The sequence below is a fragment of the Leptonychotes weddellii genome, chromosome 15 (genome assembly GCF_054177405.1).
Source record: "Leptonychotes weddellii isolate Sample4059 chromosome 15, ASM5417740v2, whole genome shotgun sequence".
NCBI classification, from domain to species: domain Eukaryota; kingdom Metazoa; phylum Chordata; class Mammalia; order Carnivora; family Phocidae; genus Leptonychotes; species Leptonychotes weddellii.
Window position 1 is genome coordinate 36,884,269 of NC_138383.1, and position 12,991 is coordinate 36,897,259.

The window sequence follows — 12,991 nt, forward strand, 5'->3', positions numbered from 1 at the left end:
GCCCTTCCTGACTTCATCCTGGAAGCAGGCGGCAAGACTTCTACTCTTAAGTCTCATTCCTCAGAGTCTTTTGATCCTTACTACCTCCACAGATCCTTACTACCTTCCAGCTCAGCTCATCAGATTCTCTCCAGATCCTCTTCCTGTGGGCTCTGGGGAGTCTCCTTGAATGGAACCACAACCATAAAGAATGCCAGGCAGCAGGTAGGTGGCTTGTGGAATTATCTGAGGGAGAGGATTGCTGGACAGTCTTTTCAAGAAGCTGAGAAAAAAGAGGACAGTAGCAGAAGATTGGCAGAAGGGGGGGAGTTGACAAAAGGATCAGAGGTGAGGAGAGGAAGCCAGGAAAGGTGCAGAGGAGAGAAAAAGAGTTGTCAGCACAGGAGGGAGGTAGAAGGTTCTGTGGCTGAGGGAAGTTTGGGGAAAGGCTGGCAAGTGGCATGAGAGTCTCCTTTCCTCTTTAAAGGTATTCCTGACCTCCTCCTTGATTCCTGGCCCCTCTGGACTTAGTAGCTTGGGAAAACGAGGGTGAATCATGACCCAGGGATGAGCCTTGTATGACAGGATGATTCATGGGGTTTTGGAGGCTGATGGCAGGCTTGTCTCCCGGCAGCTGGACTGGGCAGTACTCACAAGAAGGAGCCACCCAGGAACTTGCCATGTCTCCTTCCCTATTGCCTGAACTAAGGTAGGCATTCAGGAGGGGGTCCAATGGAGACTACAAGTCCCAGAATGCAACACTCTGCCCTGAGCTCAGAGGATGGGTGTTGTACTGCATTATGGGAAGAATAATGCTCCCAGGTTGTCTCTCCCTCCTAAAGATGGCCAGCATGGCCTCTGTGCAATGGGTTCCCAGTTAGGTTGAGGCGGAGACTGGCCCAGACTGGGAAGCAGTAGAGTTTTTGTCAAGCGTCCTGTCTATGTCCTCCAAGAGACCCATTCTGCCCAGAGCTCAGCATCACCCACAAATTGAGGACAATAAGATGCCCTGGGCGGGGGGTATTCAGCTGTACTTAAGTCAAATACACATTTGGAAGTGGCAGCCTGGAGCCTTGCAAGGCTCTCTTCACTTGTCCCATTTCTCCCATTCTCTTCACATCCAGATGACCCTTGTCTATGTCATTGCTTAATTGTCTGTCTTCCCCATTCGTTGTCAACTCTGCTAAGGCACAGAACATATCTGTCTCCTTCATCCCTAGCCTAGCTCAGTGCCTGGCACCTAGTAGGTGCCTCATAAATGTTTCTGAATAAATGATGCGACAGTAGTGGGAGAAGCATGGTGAGGGAGGAGTGTCTAAAGCCCAAGACTGCCAAACGAGTGCTGTGGAGATAATGGAGAAGGGAACAATTGCTCCTTGTGGTAGTGCGGGGGGTGGGGGGGGGGAGCTCACTGAAAGCTTAAATAAGTCTTAAATAAGTTTTAGGTTCCAGTCAGTGGAGAGGAAGAGAGAGGACATCCAAAGTTGAGGGAGTGGCATGTGCAAAGACAAAGCGGTGGAAAATTCGAGCTCGTTTGGGGTCAGGGAAAAGGCTGGCTCTGGTGGAGTGGCAGGTCCTTGCAAAGACATAAGAGGAAGGGGGGTAGGCTTGTGGCCAGACGTTGTGGTCATCTGAGCTGCAGCACATCCTTGGTGGCTATCCTGAAGGATTTATCCCATCACAAAGATATCTGCACCCAAACAAGTGAATCTGGAATTATTAAGGTGGGTTTTCAAGCACCACAGCAAGTGGTAGTAACTGAGAAGGGTTCAGGGCTGACTCCAAAGGTTGGAGGGTGGAGGTCTGAGTTACAATGGCTGCGTTAGGGCTGAGGGCCAGAGAGAGAGAAGTGGGGCTCTCGGGTCCCAAGGACCCTTGCAGCCTCTGCCCAGACAGCGCCAGACAAGCAGCCCACGTCCCTGGAGAAGCTACTTCCAAACAGCCATCAATTTGCAGGATCACAGGCACACTGGTGACTTATTTTGAAGTCTCTGTCTTCAAATGGATGACACTTGCTTTCTGAGCGAGAGGAGAAGAAAATTAGTCTCCTCCAAGATAGCTCTCAAACCAGAGCTACATCTTCTGTGGAGCCAGCGGGACTTGGGGGCTTTAGGGAAGCAGGGGCAAGAGACTGCCACCTGACTCCAGAGATTCCCAAGGGCACGGAGCTGCCTGCTCACCTCCACCCACTCCTCAGAGGGGGCTCCCAGACCTGGCAGCATCTTGAACATTCTGGGATACTATGCTCCAGGCAGACTTCCTGGAGTACCCAAAGTCAACCCTTTGAGTTTAGGGGTAGGAGGAGGGCCCCACCCTGGTAAATGGGGAGTCCTGGCGCCTGGGCATTTGCTCCCGCTCGGGGAGCAGGATCACACCAGCTGTAGCAAGAGCCCAGGATGGATGGAGAAAGCAGCATAAAGTGGTTTGCTGTGAGCTGCGTTCCATCTTTAAACCAAGGCCTCCAGCCTGTCCATCACCCCCAGCCAAGGCCTTTGATCCTCCACAGCTCCATAAATATTTAATGTCACTGGTTGGGCAGAAATGAGGCAGGTGCTGGGACAGAGAGACTGGGAATAGGACTTAAAATCCACAATGTTGGCTGGATTATTTTCACGTAGGAGCCCTGGGATGGGTGGGAGGAAGCCTTCCCCCTCCATGTGACGGAAGTCCCAGGGTTCAAGTTTGTGGCGCTAATAAAGCAAACTCTTTGAAAACCCACCAAGGAGCTGAAAATAAAATGAATAATCAATTGCAACAGCCCAATCCTGAGTCTGATTGAAGGAGAAAGATGGAAAGTTAAATGACAATCAAATGCAAAGACAGCCCCACAAACACCACAGCAATTACCAGGCAGGGGAGCCACATGATGCTTGCAGGCAGCCTGGGCCTGTGCGGAGGTGACCGGCGTGGGGCCCTTTTAATGGACCATTAAATAGATGCAAAAACCCCCCTGCATCTATTTTGCATATACTGCTAATGAGTGGGGATCCAGAATCCTGGCATCCAGAGGGAGGCTAGGCCAAATTCTATAGCTGCCTCTGCATTATTTCAGAATCGAAGAGGCCCCAAGTGCTTGGAAGGTGAGACCAGGGGAGGCGCATGAATCAGAGGACCTTGAGAGGGTCACTCCAGTCTCACTGGAATCTTCACACCAGCTGGTGCTGAAGGGATGGGGGTTGGAGTTGAAGGGAGCTTGTGGGGTCCTCCAGGAAAGGCCTTAAGGTGTTGGCCTTCCAACAGCCCAAAGGCCCGGGGAGAGCAGCCTTCTCCTCTAGATTTGCATAATGTTTTGCATCTCATTTGAATGCTATTAATTTGGTGTCAGGCTAGGTTGGCACAGTGTAGAAAAGAGAACAGCTGGCCTTCTCCCTCCCCTCTGTACCCTGAGGCTCACCCTGAGCATAGCCCTCCCTAACTTGGGGAGAATGAGGCCTCTCCTTCCACCACCACACCCCAACGTTCCCTGGCACTTGGAGAGTCCCCTGGTGAAGCCAGTTCCCAAAGGCCAAGGTTGCCTGGGCTGTGTGGCCACCTGCAGAGTTATACTGAAGGAAAAAGAAAGGGTCCCTTGAGGTCACTCTCACCAGACCCACAGATACCATGGAGGATGTTGGCAGCTTTCTCCCCAAGCAATCAAGGTGGCTTGGCTTGGAAAGGGTCCAGGAGAGGGAGGGAACAAAGACAGGTGATAATCCCAGAGAAATATAGAGGGCTCTAGAAATAAAATTCCCTGAACTCAATATTTCTAGTGCTTGAACTTACCTAAAATACATCTGTCCAGAGGCACTGGGTTCACGGTGGTGTGGCCTCTGGGGCTGGGGCCCTGGTACCAGGATGACGGCCATGTGATGAGGGAGTGGGTCACCAGGTAGGGTGAGCCCCTGAGAAAGGAGGAGAAAGCTGTCTGTGTAGCCTGAGGCTGCCCCTGGTAGCTGGGCCTCAGGAAGCTACAGTCAGCTGGGGGGTAGGTGTGGGAAGAGCAAAGCTTCCCAGGCTTCGTCAAAGGTGTCTTAGTTCTTTCCTATGTGGAACCATTTAAGACGCCCAACTGACTTCTTGACTGGGTGGTCTGTCCTGGAATCTTGGTCAATATATGTGGGAGTATTTATGTATAGGACAAGCAAGGAGGAGGTGCCACTGACCAAAAGGTGGTCTCCTTTTGTCAGGGAGAGCCCTTCGAACTGACAGAATCCTGGGCCAACTCCCCCCACTTCTGAGAACTAGGGCAGGATGAGGGTGGAGGGGGGAGCGTGAACAAATATCCCAGCCAGATTGACCTCACACCCCTGTCCTGAACAGTACTCACTCTGGGTCAAGCCATAGCTGGGGGCACGCTCCATACCCTTTTTATGACTGAAGCAAGATTGGGGGGTTGCTTTGAAGAACGTGAGAGGATAACTGAGTTTTCCCCTTTGACCACACCCAGGCATGCAGTTTTGGCATTACATAAGGATGGGCTCATAGCTGGCTCATCTTTTATGGAAAGGTTTTAAGTATTGCCTTTTTGAAGAGATTGCCATACAGGGGCGCCTGGCTGGCTCAGTCAGCGGAGCGTGCGACTCTTGATCTCGGGGCTGTAAGTTCAAGCCCCACACTGGGTGTGGAGATTACTTAAGAATGAAATCTTCAGGGACGCCTGGGTGGTTCAGTTAGTTAAGCGTCTGCCTTCAGTTCGGGTCATGGTCCCAGGGTCCTGGGATCGAGCCCCGTGTCTGGCTCCCTGCTCAGTGGGAAACCTGCTTCTGCCTCTCCCTCTGTCCCCTGGCTCCTGCTTTATCTCAAATAAATAAATAAAATCTTAAAAAGAAAAAAGAATAAAATCTTTAAAAATAAATACATTAAAATTTAAAAAAAAAAAATAAAAAGATGGCCACATGCCTTTAAAGCAGATTCACAAAAATTTAGCATATTCTCATTTTTCTTCGGAAGTTCGCCCCTGAATCCAATGGGCTGTTCCTATCCTCTAAAAATAAGAATACTAGCACCACTTATTATTTGCTGGACATTGGGCTGAGGGATTTAGCTACATCCTCGCAACAATCCTCTGAGGTCGGGCTCCCTGCTCGGCGGGGAGTCTGCTTCTCCCTCTGACCCTCCTCCCTCTCATGCTCTCTGTCTCTCATTCTCTCTCTCAAAATAAATAAATAAATAAAATCTTTAAAAAAAAAAAAAAACAATCCTCTGAGGTAGGTACTGTCATTGTCCCTATTGTACAGATGAGGACCACGCGGCCCTGGGCGGCTGAGTGATTTGTAGGCAGTTCAGGGTGAAACCGAGATGTATTAACAAGGCAGAGCAGAAGAGCATGGGTGCCGGAGGGCCTTGGCAGGGGCAGGTGTGGGAGGGACCGCAGGCTCCCCGAACCTCGGGCCTGTGTCCTCGGTTCACCTGCAAGGGGCCCATGTCTACATTCTGTCCCCTGGTGCAGTCCGTGGAGGGCAGGCTGCTTGGAACAGGCAAGGGCAGGACTGGTCACTTATTAACTTATTCATTAGACAAATATTTATTAAGTATCCGCTGTTCTAAGTGCTGGGGGTACAGAGGTGAGTGAAAACAGCGTTGTCGGAGCGCCTGGGTGGCTCAGTCGTTAGGCGTCTGCCTTCAGCTCAGGCCATGGTCCCAGGGTCCTGGAATCAAGCCCTGCATCAGGCTCCCTGCTCAGCGGGGAGTCTGCTTCTCCCTCTCCCTCTCCCCCTGCTTGCGTTCCCCCTCTCACTGTGTCTCTCTCTGTCAAATAAGTAAATAAAATCTTAAAACAAAACAAAACAAAAACCAGCATTGCCTTGCTGGCTCAGAGCTCACAGTCTAGAATGGGAGACCTTACCCAGAACCACCTAACAAAATACAAACTGTAACCTATCAGGTGCTCGGGAGAGGTTCACAGGGCTGTGGAGACCTACACTGGGGGTTTGACCCCGTCAGGGAAGGCGACCTTGAGGAGGTGATGATTGAGTAGAAAGCCGCAGGAGGAGTAGGTGTTAACTTGGTTGAAGAGGGAAAGGAAGTGCATTCCATGCAGAAGGAACAGCATGTGCAAAGTCCTGGAGTCAGCAGGACTAAGAGATGGTTAATGTGGCTGGATCACAGAAAAGAAGGATGTGGTGGGATGCAGCTAGAGAGGTAGGCAGGTGTAGAGCTCCAAAGCTTAGTGGGGCTGTACATGATCTAGGCTCCTCACCTGCCTGTGTGTCCATCCATTCGTCTGTCCATGCGTTCCCTCATCCTACCCAACTACCTACCCAGTTCGTTCATCACCTTCTCACTCATTTGTTTACTGAATGAGGGAACATCTTTTTTGCTGGGACCTCAGGGGAATATGGAGAGGCAGAGTGCTCTTAAGGAGCTCCCAGACCAGGGAGGGGAGATAGAGTCTCAACTCACTGTGATGTGGCACGTCTATCTCTACAAGATGCTTAAATAATAAAAGCCCTAGAGGCTGTCTCCCATGGTTCGAGCTTCCTAAGGTGAAGCAACATCTCCCCTCCGTGGGGATCTTCCAGCCACATGGTTTCTCCTGACATCCAATCTCATTCCTTTGTGCTACAAAGGTAGCCCACTTACCACCCCAGGGTGGGGAGTGTTTCTGATGTTTGTTTTCACTGACCCTTCTTGTGGGTCTCAGAGGTCTCTTAGTCTCAGGAGAACACAGGGAAACATGGCCAGGTCTCCCTCAGATATCAGAATCCAGCTCCAGACACTTCCTTTTCTGGGGATGAAAATAGGACAGAAACCCTGGATATCCCTCAATTCTAGCCGTGCATTTCTACCCTCCACTCCTCCTTGAACTACTTGTCCTCTGCTTGTGACATCACAATGGTCTCTATAGCAACTGACTGTGAGGTCACCAATCCTTAAAGCAACAGAATCTGTGGGTCTGGACAATGGCCTGGAGGAGAGAGGGTGAATGCAAAATGTGGGTCCGAGAGGGAAACCATCTCCTGGGAAAGGGCCACCCAAGACCTATGGGAGAGAGGAGGGTTCCACTTCGAGCCCCTTTGCAGAGAGGGGTAAAAACAGTTTCTTGGTCTTGTCCCTCACTGGACAGCTTCTACACTGACACTGAGCCCCTCCAAAATTGTCCACGAAGGGAGAACTTATAATCTGGCTCAGACGGGCTGCAGAAATTGATGGGGCTGCTGAGCAGCATCCTGGGATCATTGACTTGGCCCCATGTACCACTGGGAAGCAGAGGTGGGAGCGTGGTTCTGGTCTCAGCCCCACTGACTCAGAGGGTCTGGCCAAGACCTGACATATGTTTGAGCCTTGATTTCCCCCTCAGGGAAGGAGTGAAGGTGCTAAGGAGCCTTGTTTCCTGACGTAGAAGATGAGCAAAAGATTGGCTTAAGGCTGTTGGGCCTGCCCTCTGTCTTCTGTGAGTCAGGGGAAGTTGCTGTGAGGGGAAAGGGTGGAGGTGGGCACATGCTGGGTGTTTTTGGATAGGCTGGGACGGCTGCTGGTTTCGCTAAAGCCATGTTAGTGGTTTGCAAGAGCAGGACCCACTGGAGAGAGAGACCGCTCATCAGGGGGCTGAGGGGCATCAGTGCCTAGGCTTGGAAGTCAGGTCTGGGTTCAAGTCATCCCAACCTCATGCTTGTCTTGGGCAAGTTTCTGGGCCTCTCTGGGCCTCCACTTCCTTACTTAGAAAGGGAAAACAGGGGCTCCCGGGTGGCTCAGTCAGTTAAGCATCTGCCTTCGGTTCAGGTCATGATCCTGGGGTCCTGGGATCAAGCCCCGCATTGGGCTCCCTGCTCAGCGGGGAGCCTGCTTCTCCCTCTCCCTCTGCTGCTCCCCCTGTTTTGCTGTCTTGCTCTCTCTGTGAAATAAATAAATAATATTAAAAAAAAAAAAAAAGAAAGGGCAAACAGTGCCACTTGCCTTTCAGAAAAGTATTCGGTGAGATAACCTGTAGGAAGGCTTGGCACAGAGTAGGGACTTCAATAAATGCTTGTTACATTCACTTTTCTATCCCCTTAGCTCTTAGCCTAGGGCTGTGCATATTATATATGCTTCGTTAATGCTTGTGGTCATCAGCACAGCATGAGGAAGAGAGGACAGTGCTTAGAGCAGGGGAAGTCAGCGGGCCTGGGTTCAAATCCTGGTCCTTATAGACCGGCACACGTTAAGTGTGCGGTGGATGGGGCAGTTGTCCTCAGTCTCTAGGGGGGTTGTTCCGGCACCTGCCCCACAGTTTCCGTTCACCATCAGCTTCAAGAAAATTAGAATTAATCCGTGGCATGTCCGGAACTGGAGAGTGAGTGAGCCTTGAGACCAGGGCATAAGAATGGCAGCCTCCCCAGGAAGGGGTCAACCCTCGCCAGATCCCTTCAGTGTGGGTACGCAGCTCATTCCAGTCACGGGTGCTGGGGCACTGGCGGGCTTGGTGCTCCTTGAAGTCAGGGCCGAGCAGTGTCTCACTCATCGGTGACGCCCAGGCCAGCGCCTGGCACGTGGCAGAGGCTCAGTAGCCGGTTAAGGTCCATGGAGTTAGGCGGTGTCTTCATGGTCACGTGCTGGGGAACGTGTTGCATGCACACCCCGGGCCAGGCTCTGTTCTAAGCTCTTTGCTTGTTGTCGAGCCCCACAGCAGCCTATGAGATAGATGATATTACCCGTCTTTAAAATGAGGAAAGAGAGAGAGCCGAGGAACACAGCCCAAGGTCACACAGCTGGTAAGCAATGATGGGCCTGGGATTTGAACTCAGGCTAGCTAGCTCTAGAACCTACACTCTCCACCCACGTGGTCTCCCCAGCCTCAGGGGCCCTGTCCATCCATTTTGCCATACTCGCCGCCCTGAATTCCCTCCCCCGCCTCTCCCTCCCGCTCCTGTGTTCTTCCAGCTGAGCCTGGATCCAGTGCAGCCCCAGTGAAGAATGCAAATTCTCCCCCCACCGGCCTCAGCCATCTGCACCCCCTCTGCTGAAATAAAGCTGTGATGGCCGCTGCCACCTCCCAGCCGAAGCCACCACCGACTCCCTTGCTTATTTCAAGTCCTCCTAAAGCTTGTTGAATTCTTAACTTATTAAAGATAAGCACATGGAAATAGGGAGCAAATCTCTTTATTTATGACATAATCTCCAGCCCAGAAAAGCGGCAGGAATAGTGTTGCCTATATTAGGGAACCAATAGGAAAAAAAAATCAATTAGATCCGCCAGAGTGTTTCGCTATTAACTTTCTTCTGATGTTTCTCTTAAGGCTGGCCATGGGGGTCCCTGCTAGCCACAAGCTGCAAGAGAGAGGAGAGCTTTGCAGGGACAGAGCAAGGAATGTTGCAAGGGAGGCAGCAGACCAGGCTCCCAGGCAGGCCTGGGAGTCTCTCCATCCAGGGTCTCCTTCACGCCCTCCAAAGCTCAGCCAGGAAGTCCTGATGTTGGTTCAGCCTCCGCGCTCCTTGCTGCATGTCAGCTGGTGTCATCAGGGACAGCTTGTTATCCTTTGCTTCTTGCAGACCTGAACCCCAAGCTTGATCACATTTCTGCCAGATCCTTAGAGGGAAGGATCCTCTTCTTCCTGGAAGAACGTTATTCTGGAGGGGCTCTTGTTGACTGATCTTTCGTGGAGTTGTCTGCTGCTGGGTGACACAGCCTGGGACCTGCAGCCACCCGGTGAGGTCCTCATGCTCCTCCACTGGCCTCCAGGCACAACTTCCAAGCTGTCTCCCACCCCTAGGGCCCTCCCTTGTTCCTGAGAGCCTACAGCAAGGGGAATGTCCTGGTTCCCATAGTAACCCAGGCTTCATCTCCTCCAATGCAGGGGATCATGGCTCGTTCACCAGTGTTTCCTGGGGGTGCTCAATAAATATTCGTCGAATCAATAATTATGATAATAATAACTCCATTGATTGAATGCTTACTCTGTGCCAAAGCTGAGAAAGGCAGATGCTTTTTTACCTGGGGTAGGACCCTTCTGCTTCTCCCTGAACCAGAAGAGGCTTCCAGTGTTTTGCTTTGTCTTATTTTTCAGCCAGAAGCAGAGGTGGTGGCAGTTATGAGAAGTATCATAATCCCCACCTTACAGAGGAAACAGACGCAGGAAGAAATAGTTTGTCCTGGCTAACGAGTGAATGGTATGCTCTCTCCAAACACTTTTAGTCATTAGGAAGTCCTCCTTGAGGTCTAACCCCTAAACCTTTCTTTTTTTTTTTTTTTTAAGATTTTATTTATTTGACAGACAGAGACATAGCGAGACAGGGAACACAAGCAGGGGGAGTGGGAGAGGGAGAAGCAGGCTTCCTGCCGAGCAGGGAGCCCCATGCGGGGCTCGATCCCAGGACCCTGGGATCATGACCTGAGCCGAAGGCAGACCCTTAACGACTGGGCCACCCAGGCGCCCCTAACCTAAACCTTTCTTGTTGCAACAGCACCAGTCCCTTCTCTGTCCTGTGCAAACTTCCCCCAGTTGAGGAGCGTCTGCCCGCTCTTTGCATGGGTTGGCCTGCAATGAATATTAAACACAAAACTTACAGAGGCCAGCCCTGTAGGGCAGGCAATGAACCAACCCTCCTCATGCCTGTTCATTATTATAATTAATATTGAGCCGGGCTTGGTGGCAACCTCGCCCTCACCAGGTATTTGGGCTATTTTAGAAGCTTATTCAGATCAATGACAGACAGCTCCAAACAGATAAACTCCCTGCCATCCAGACGAATCAATTGTAACAGTGCTGTCACAACAAGCCCAAGAAATCAATCTGATTTCAGGCAACATGGTAACTCAGCACTGGGCAAGCTGGTTTTCATTTCCGTGTGGCTGAGACCCAGCTTCCGCCATGCGCTAGAACACCCCGTGCTTTCCCAGCCCGTGTGGCAGGCTCACAGGTGCCCGGGCAGGCCCTCCGAGGACTCAGGCCAAGGGGGCGGTCACATGGAGGGCAGGATGACTGGGAGGTCCTGTGACCTTGAGGAAGGCTCTTGAACCCCCAGACCCAGGAGGAGCTGACTCAGACCCGCTGTTGGGATCCTTGTTTTGCTGGCTTCAGCTCTGATTTTTTCCGCTGCCCTCTGCAAAAACCAAGCCTGGAGGCCTTTCTGGGCTGCCTCCCAAATCAGGGAGCCACAGAGGTGGTCTGCCTACCTCAGGCGGCAGGACAACTGCCCTTCTTGGTCTTGGAGGGGGAATCTGTCTAGCAGGGCAGCAACAAGCTCACCAGAACAGAAACAGCCTTTTATTGGGGGCTTACTTTATGCCCAGGCACTATGCTAAGTATTTTAGATCTCATCTTAACCCTCACAGCAGCCCAAAGAGATAGGGAACCATTGTCCACATTTTGTAGAGGAGGAAACCAAAGCTCAGAGAAGTTAGGCAACTTGTCCTGAGTCACACAGCTGATAGGTGATGGAGCCTGGATTTGAACCCAGATCTGTTAGACTCCCTTCCCTCAGCCTTAGCCACCGACACTGTCTTAAAGTTGACACCAGACATGCCCTCATTCTCCCCCCTCCCTGGATCCTGTCAGGTTAAATGAAGCCATTGCTTCTCCTCCAGGCTGCCAGGGAAGGGAGTCTCTCAGGCATTCCCACAATCAGCAATTTTTCCCTGAACGTTCACCCTGATGTGCTAGGTGCTGAGTTGAGGGTGTTGAGGAGACAGGAGGGTCAGGAGGCCACACTGGCCATCTCCCCACATTTCCCCTGTGGCTCCCACTTCCCTTTCCCTCCCCTAGTCCTGTTACTATATCTAGGCAGTGACGAGAGGGGCCTAGGCAGCAGGGTGTTCTAAATGGCCAAGGTCAGGGCTTTTCAAATCTATTCTAGCTAAGAAACTCTCGAATCGGGAGACCCCTTATGAGGAGGGCGAGGGTACAAAGAGATGAACGTGGAGCTGGTCAGCTGGCAATAGGGGACTGGGAGCCTTCCTGCTCAGCCCTTCTCTCGCTCCCAGCCCTCTAGCACCAGCCCCACTCCCATCCCCACCCCAGGCCTTCCCGGTGCTTCATTGGAGCCCTGGGCCTGGCTGATTTTCCAGCTCCAACACTTTCAGCCACCAGCTACCTTGAGCCTGTTCTGGATTTAGAGCATGGTAATTTAGGTGCTAAGTGGGCAAAGCTGCCCCTGGCCCCAGCGAGGCCACATATCCATCTCCTTTGGGGGTTAGCACTGGGCCTTGTGGGGAGGCATAGATCTGGGGACCAGATGGCTTGTGATCGTGAAAGGGGTCTTCAGTCTGTCCTGGGGAGCAAAGGGCCTGGGTTGGTCCTTGTGGGAGGTGGATGCCTGTTCATCGAGCTCAGCACCTGATGTCCTCCCTGAGAGAGGCAGGGACATCTGGATTCTGAAGGCTAGCAGTGGAGAGTGACACACAGGACCACACAGCTAGCGGGTGACTGAAATAGATTCACACCCAGGCCTATGTGGCTCCAGAAGGCCATGACTGTCTGCATTCTCTCTTCTCCAGATAGTGGCTGTACCGCCCCCCCCCCCCCCGCCACACTTTCTGCATAAAACCATCAGCCCTTCTGCCCACCAAATACAGAATCTGGAGAGAAACTCTAATTGTAGCAGGAGGGAATGGGATTAGATACTGGCAAGGACTTCCTGACTCATGAGCTCGTGTTCTAGGGCGGCAGGCGGGGTGCTCTTTCCCTAGGGTTTTCAGGTAGGGTCCCAGTTCATCTGTGCCCCTGGGGCTCCCACTTCCGAAAGCTGCCGAGAGTCAAGAATGACCTCTGCTGTGCGTGGCTTTGTCTTTTATTTTTTGAATAGGTAATAACTGCGCATGGTTCCAAACATAAGGGGCTGGAAGCCTATTCGGTGAAAAGCCTCCCTCCCACCCCAGTCTCCCAGTTCTCCTCCCCAGAGGCGAGCACATATTATACGTTTCCTGTCTAGACATATACAAGCAAATAGGGACACATATTCTCTTTCTTTCGTCCTATTTTTAATACACAAGACGTAGCAGACCCTGCACACTGTTCTGTGCCTTGCTTTTGTCACCTGACAATATATCTTGGAGATTACTCCGAATCAGTACATAAAGAGCTGCCTTATTCTTAGGTGTCTTTTTATGGTCACAGGC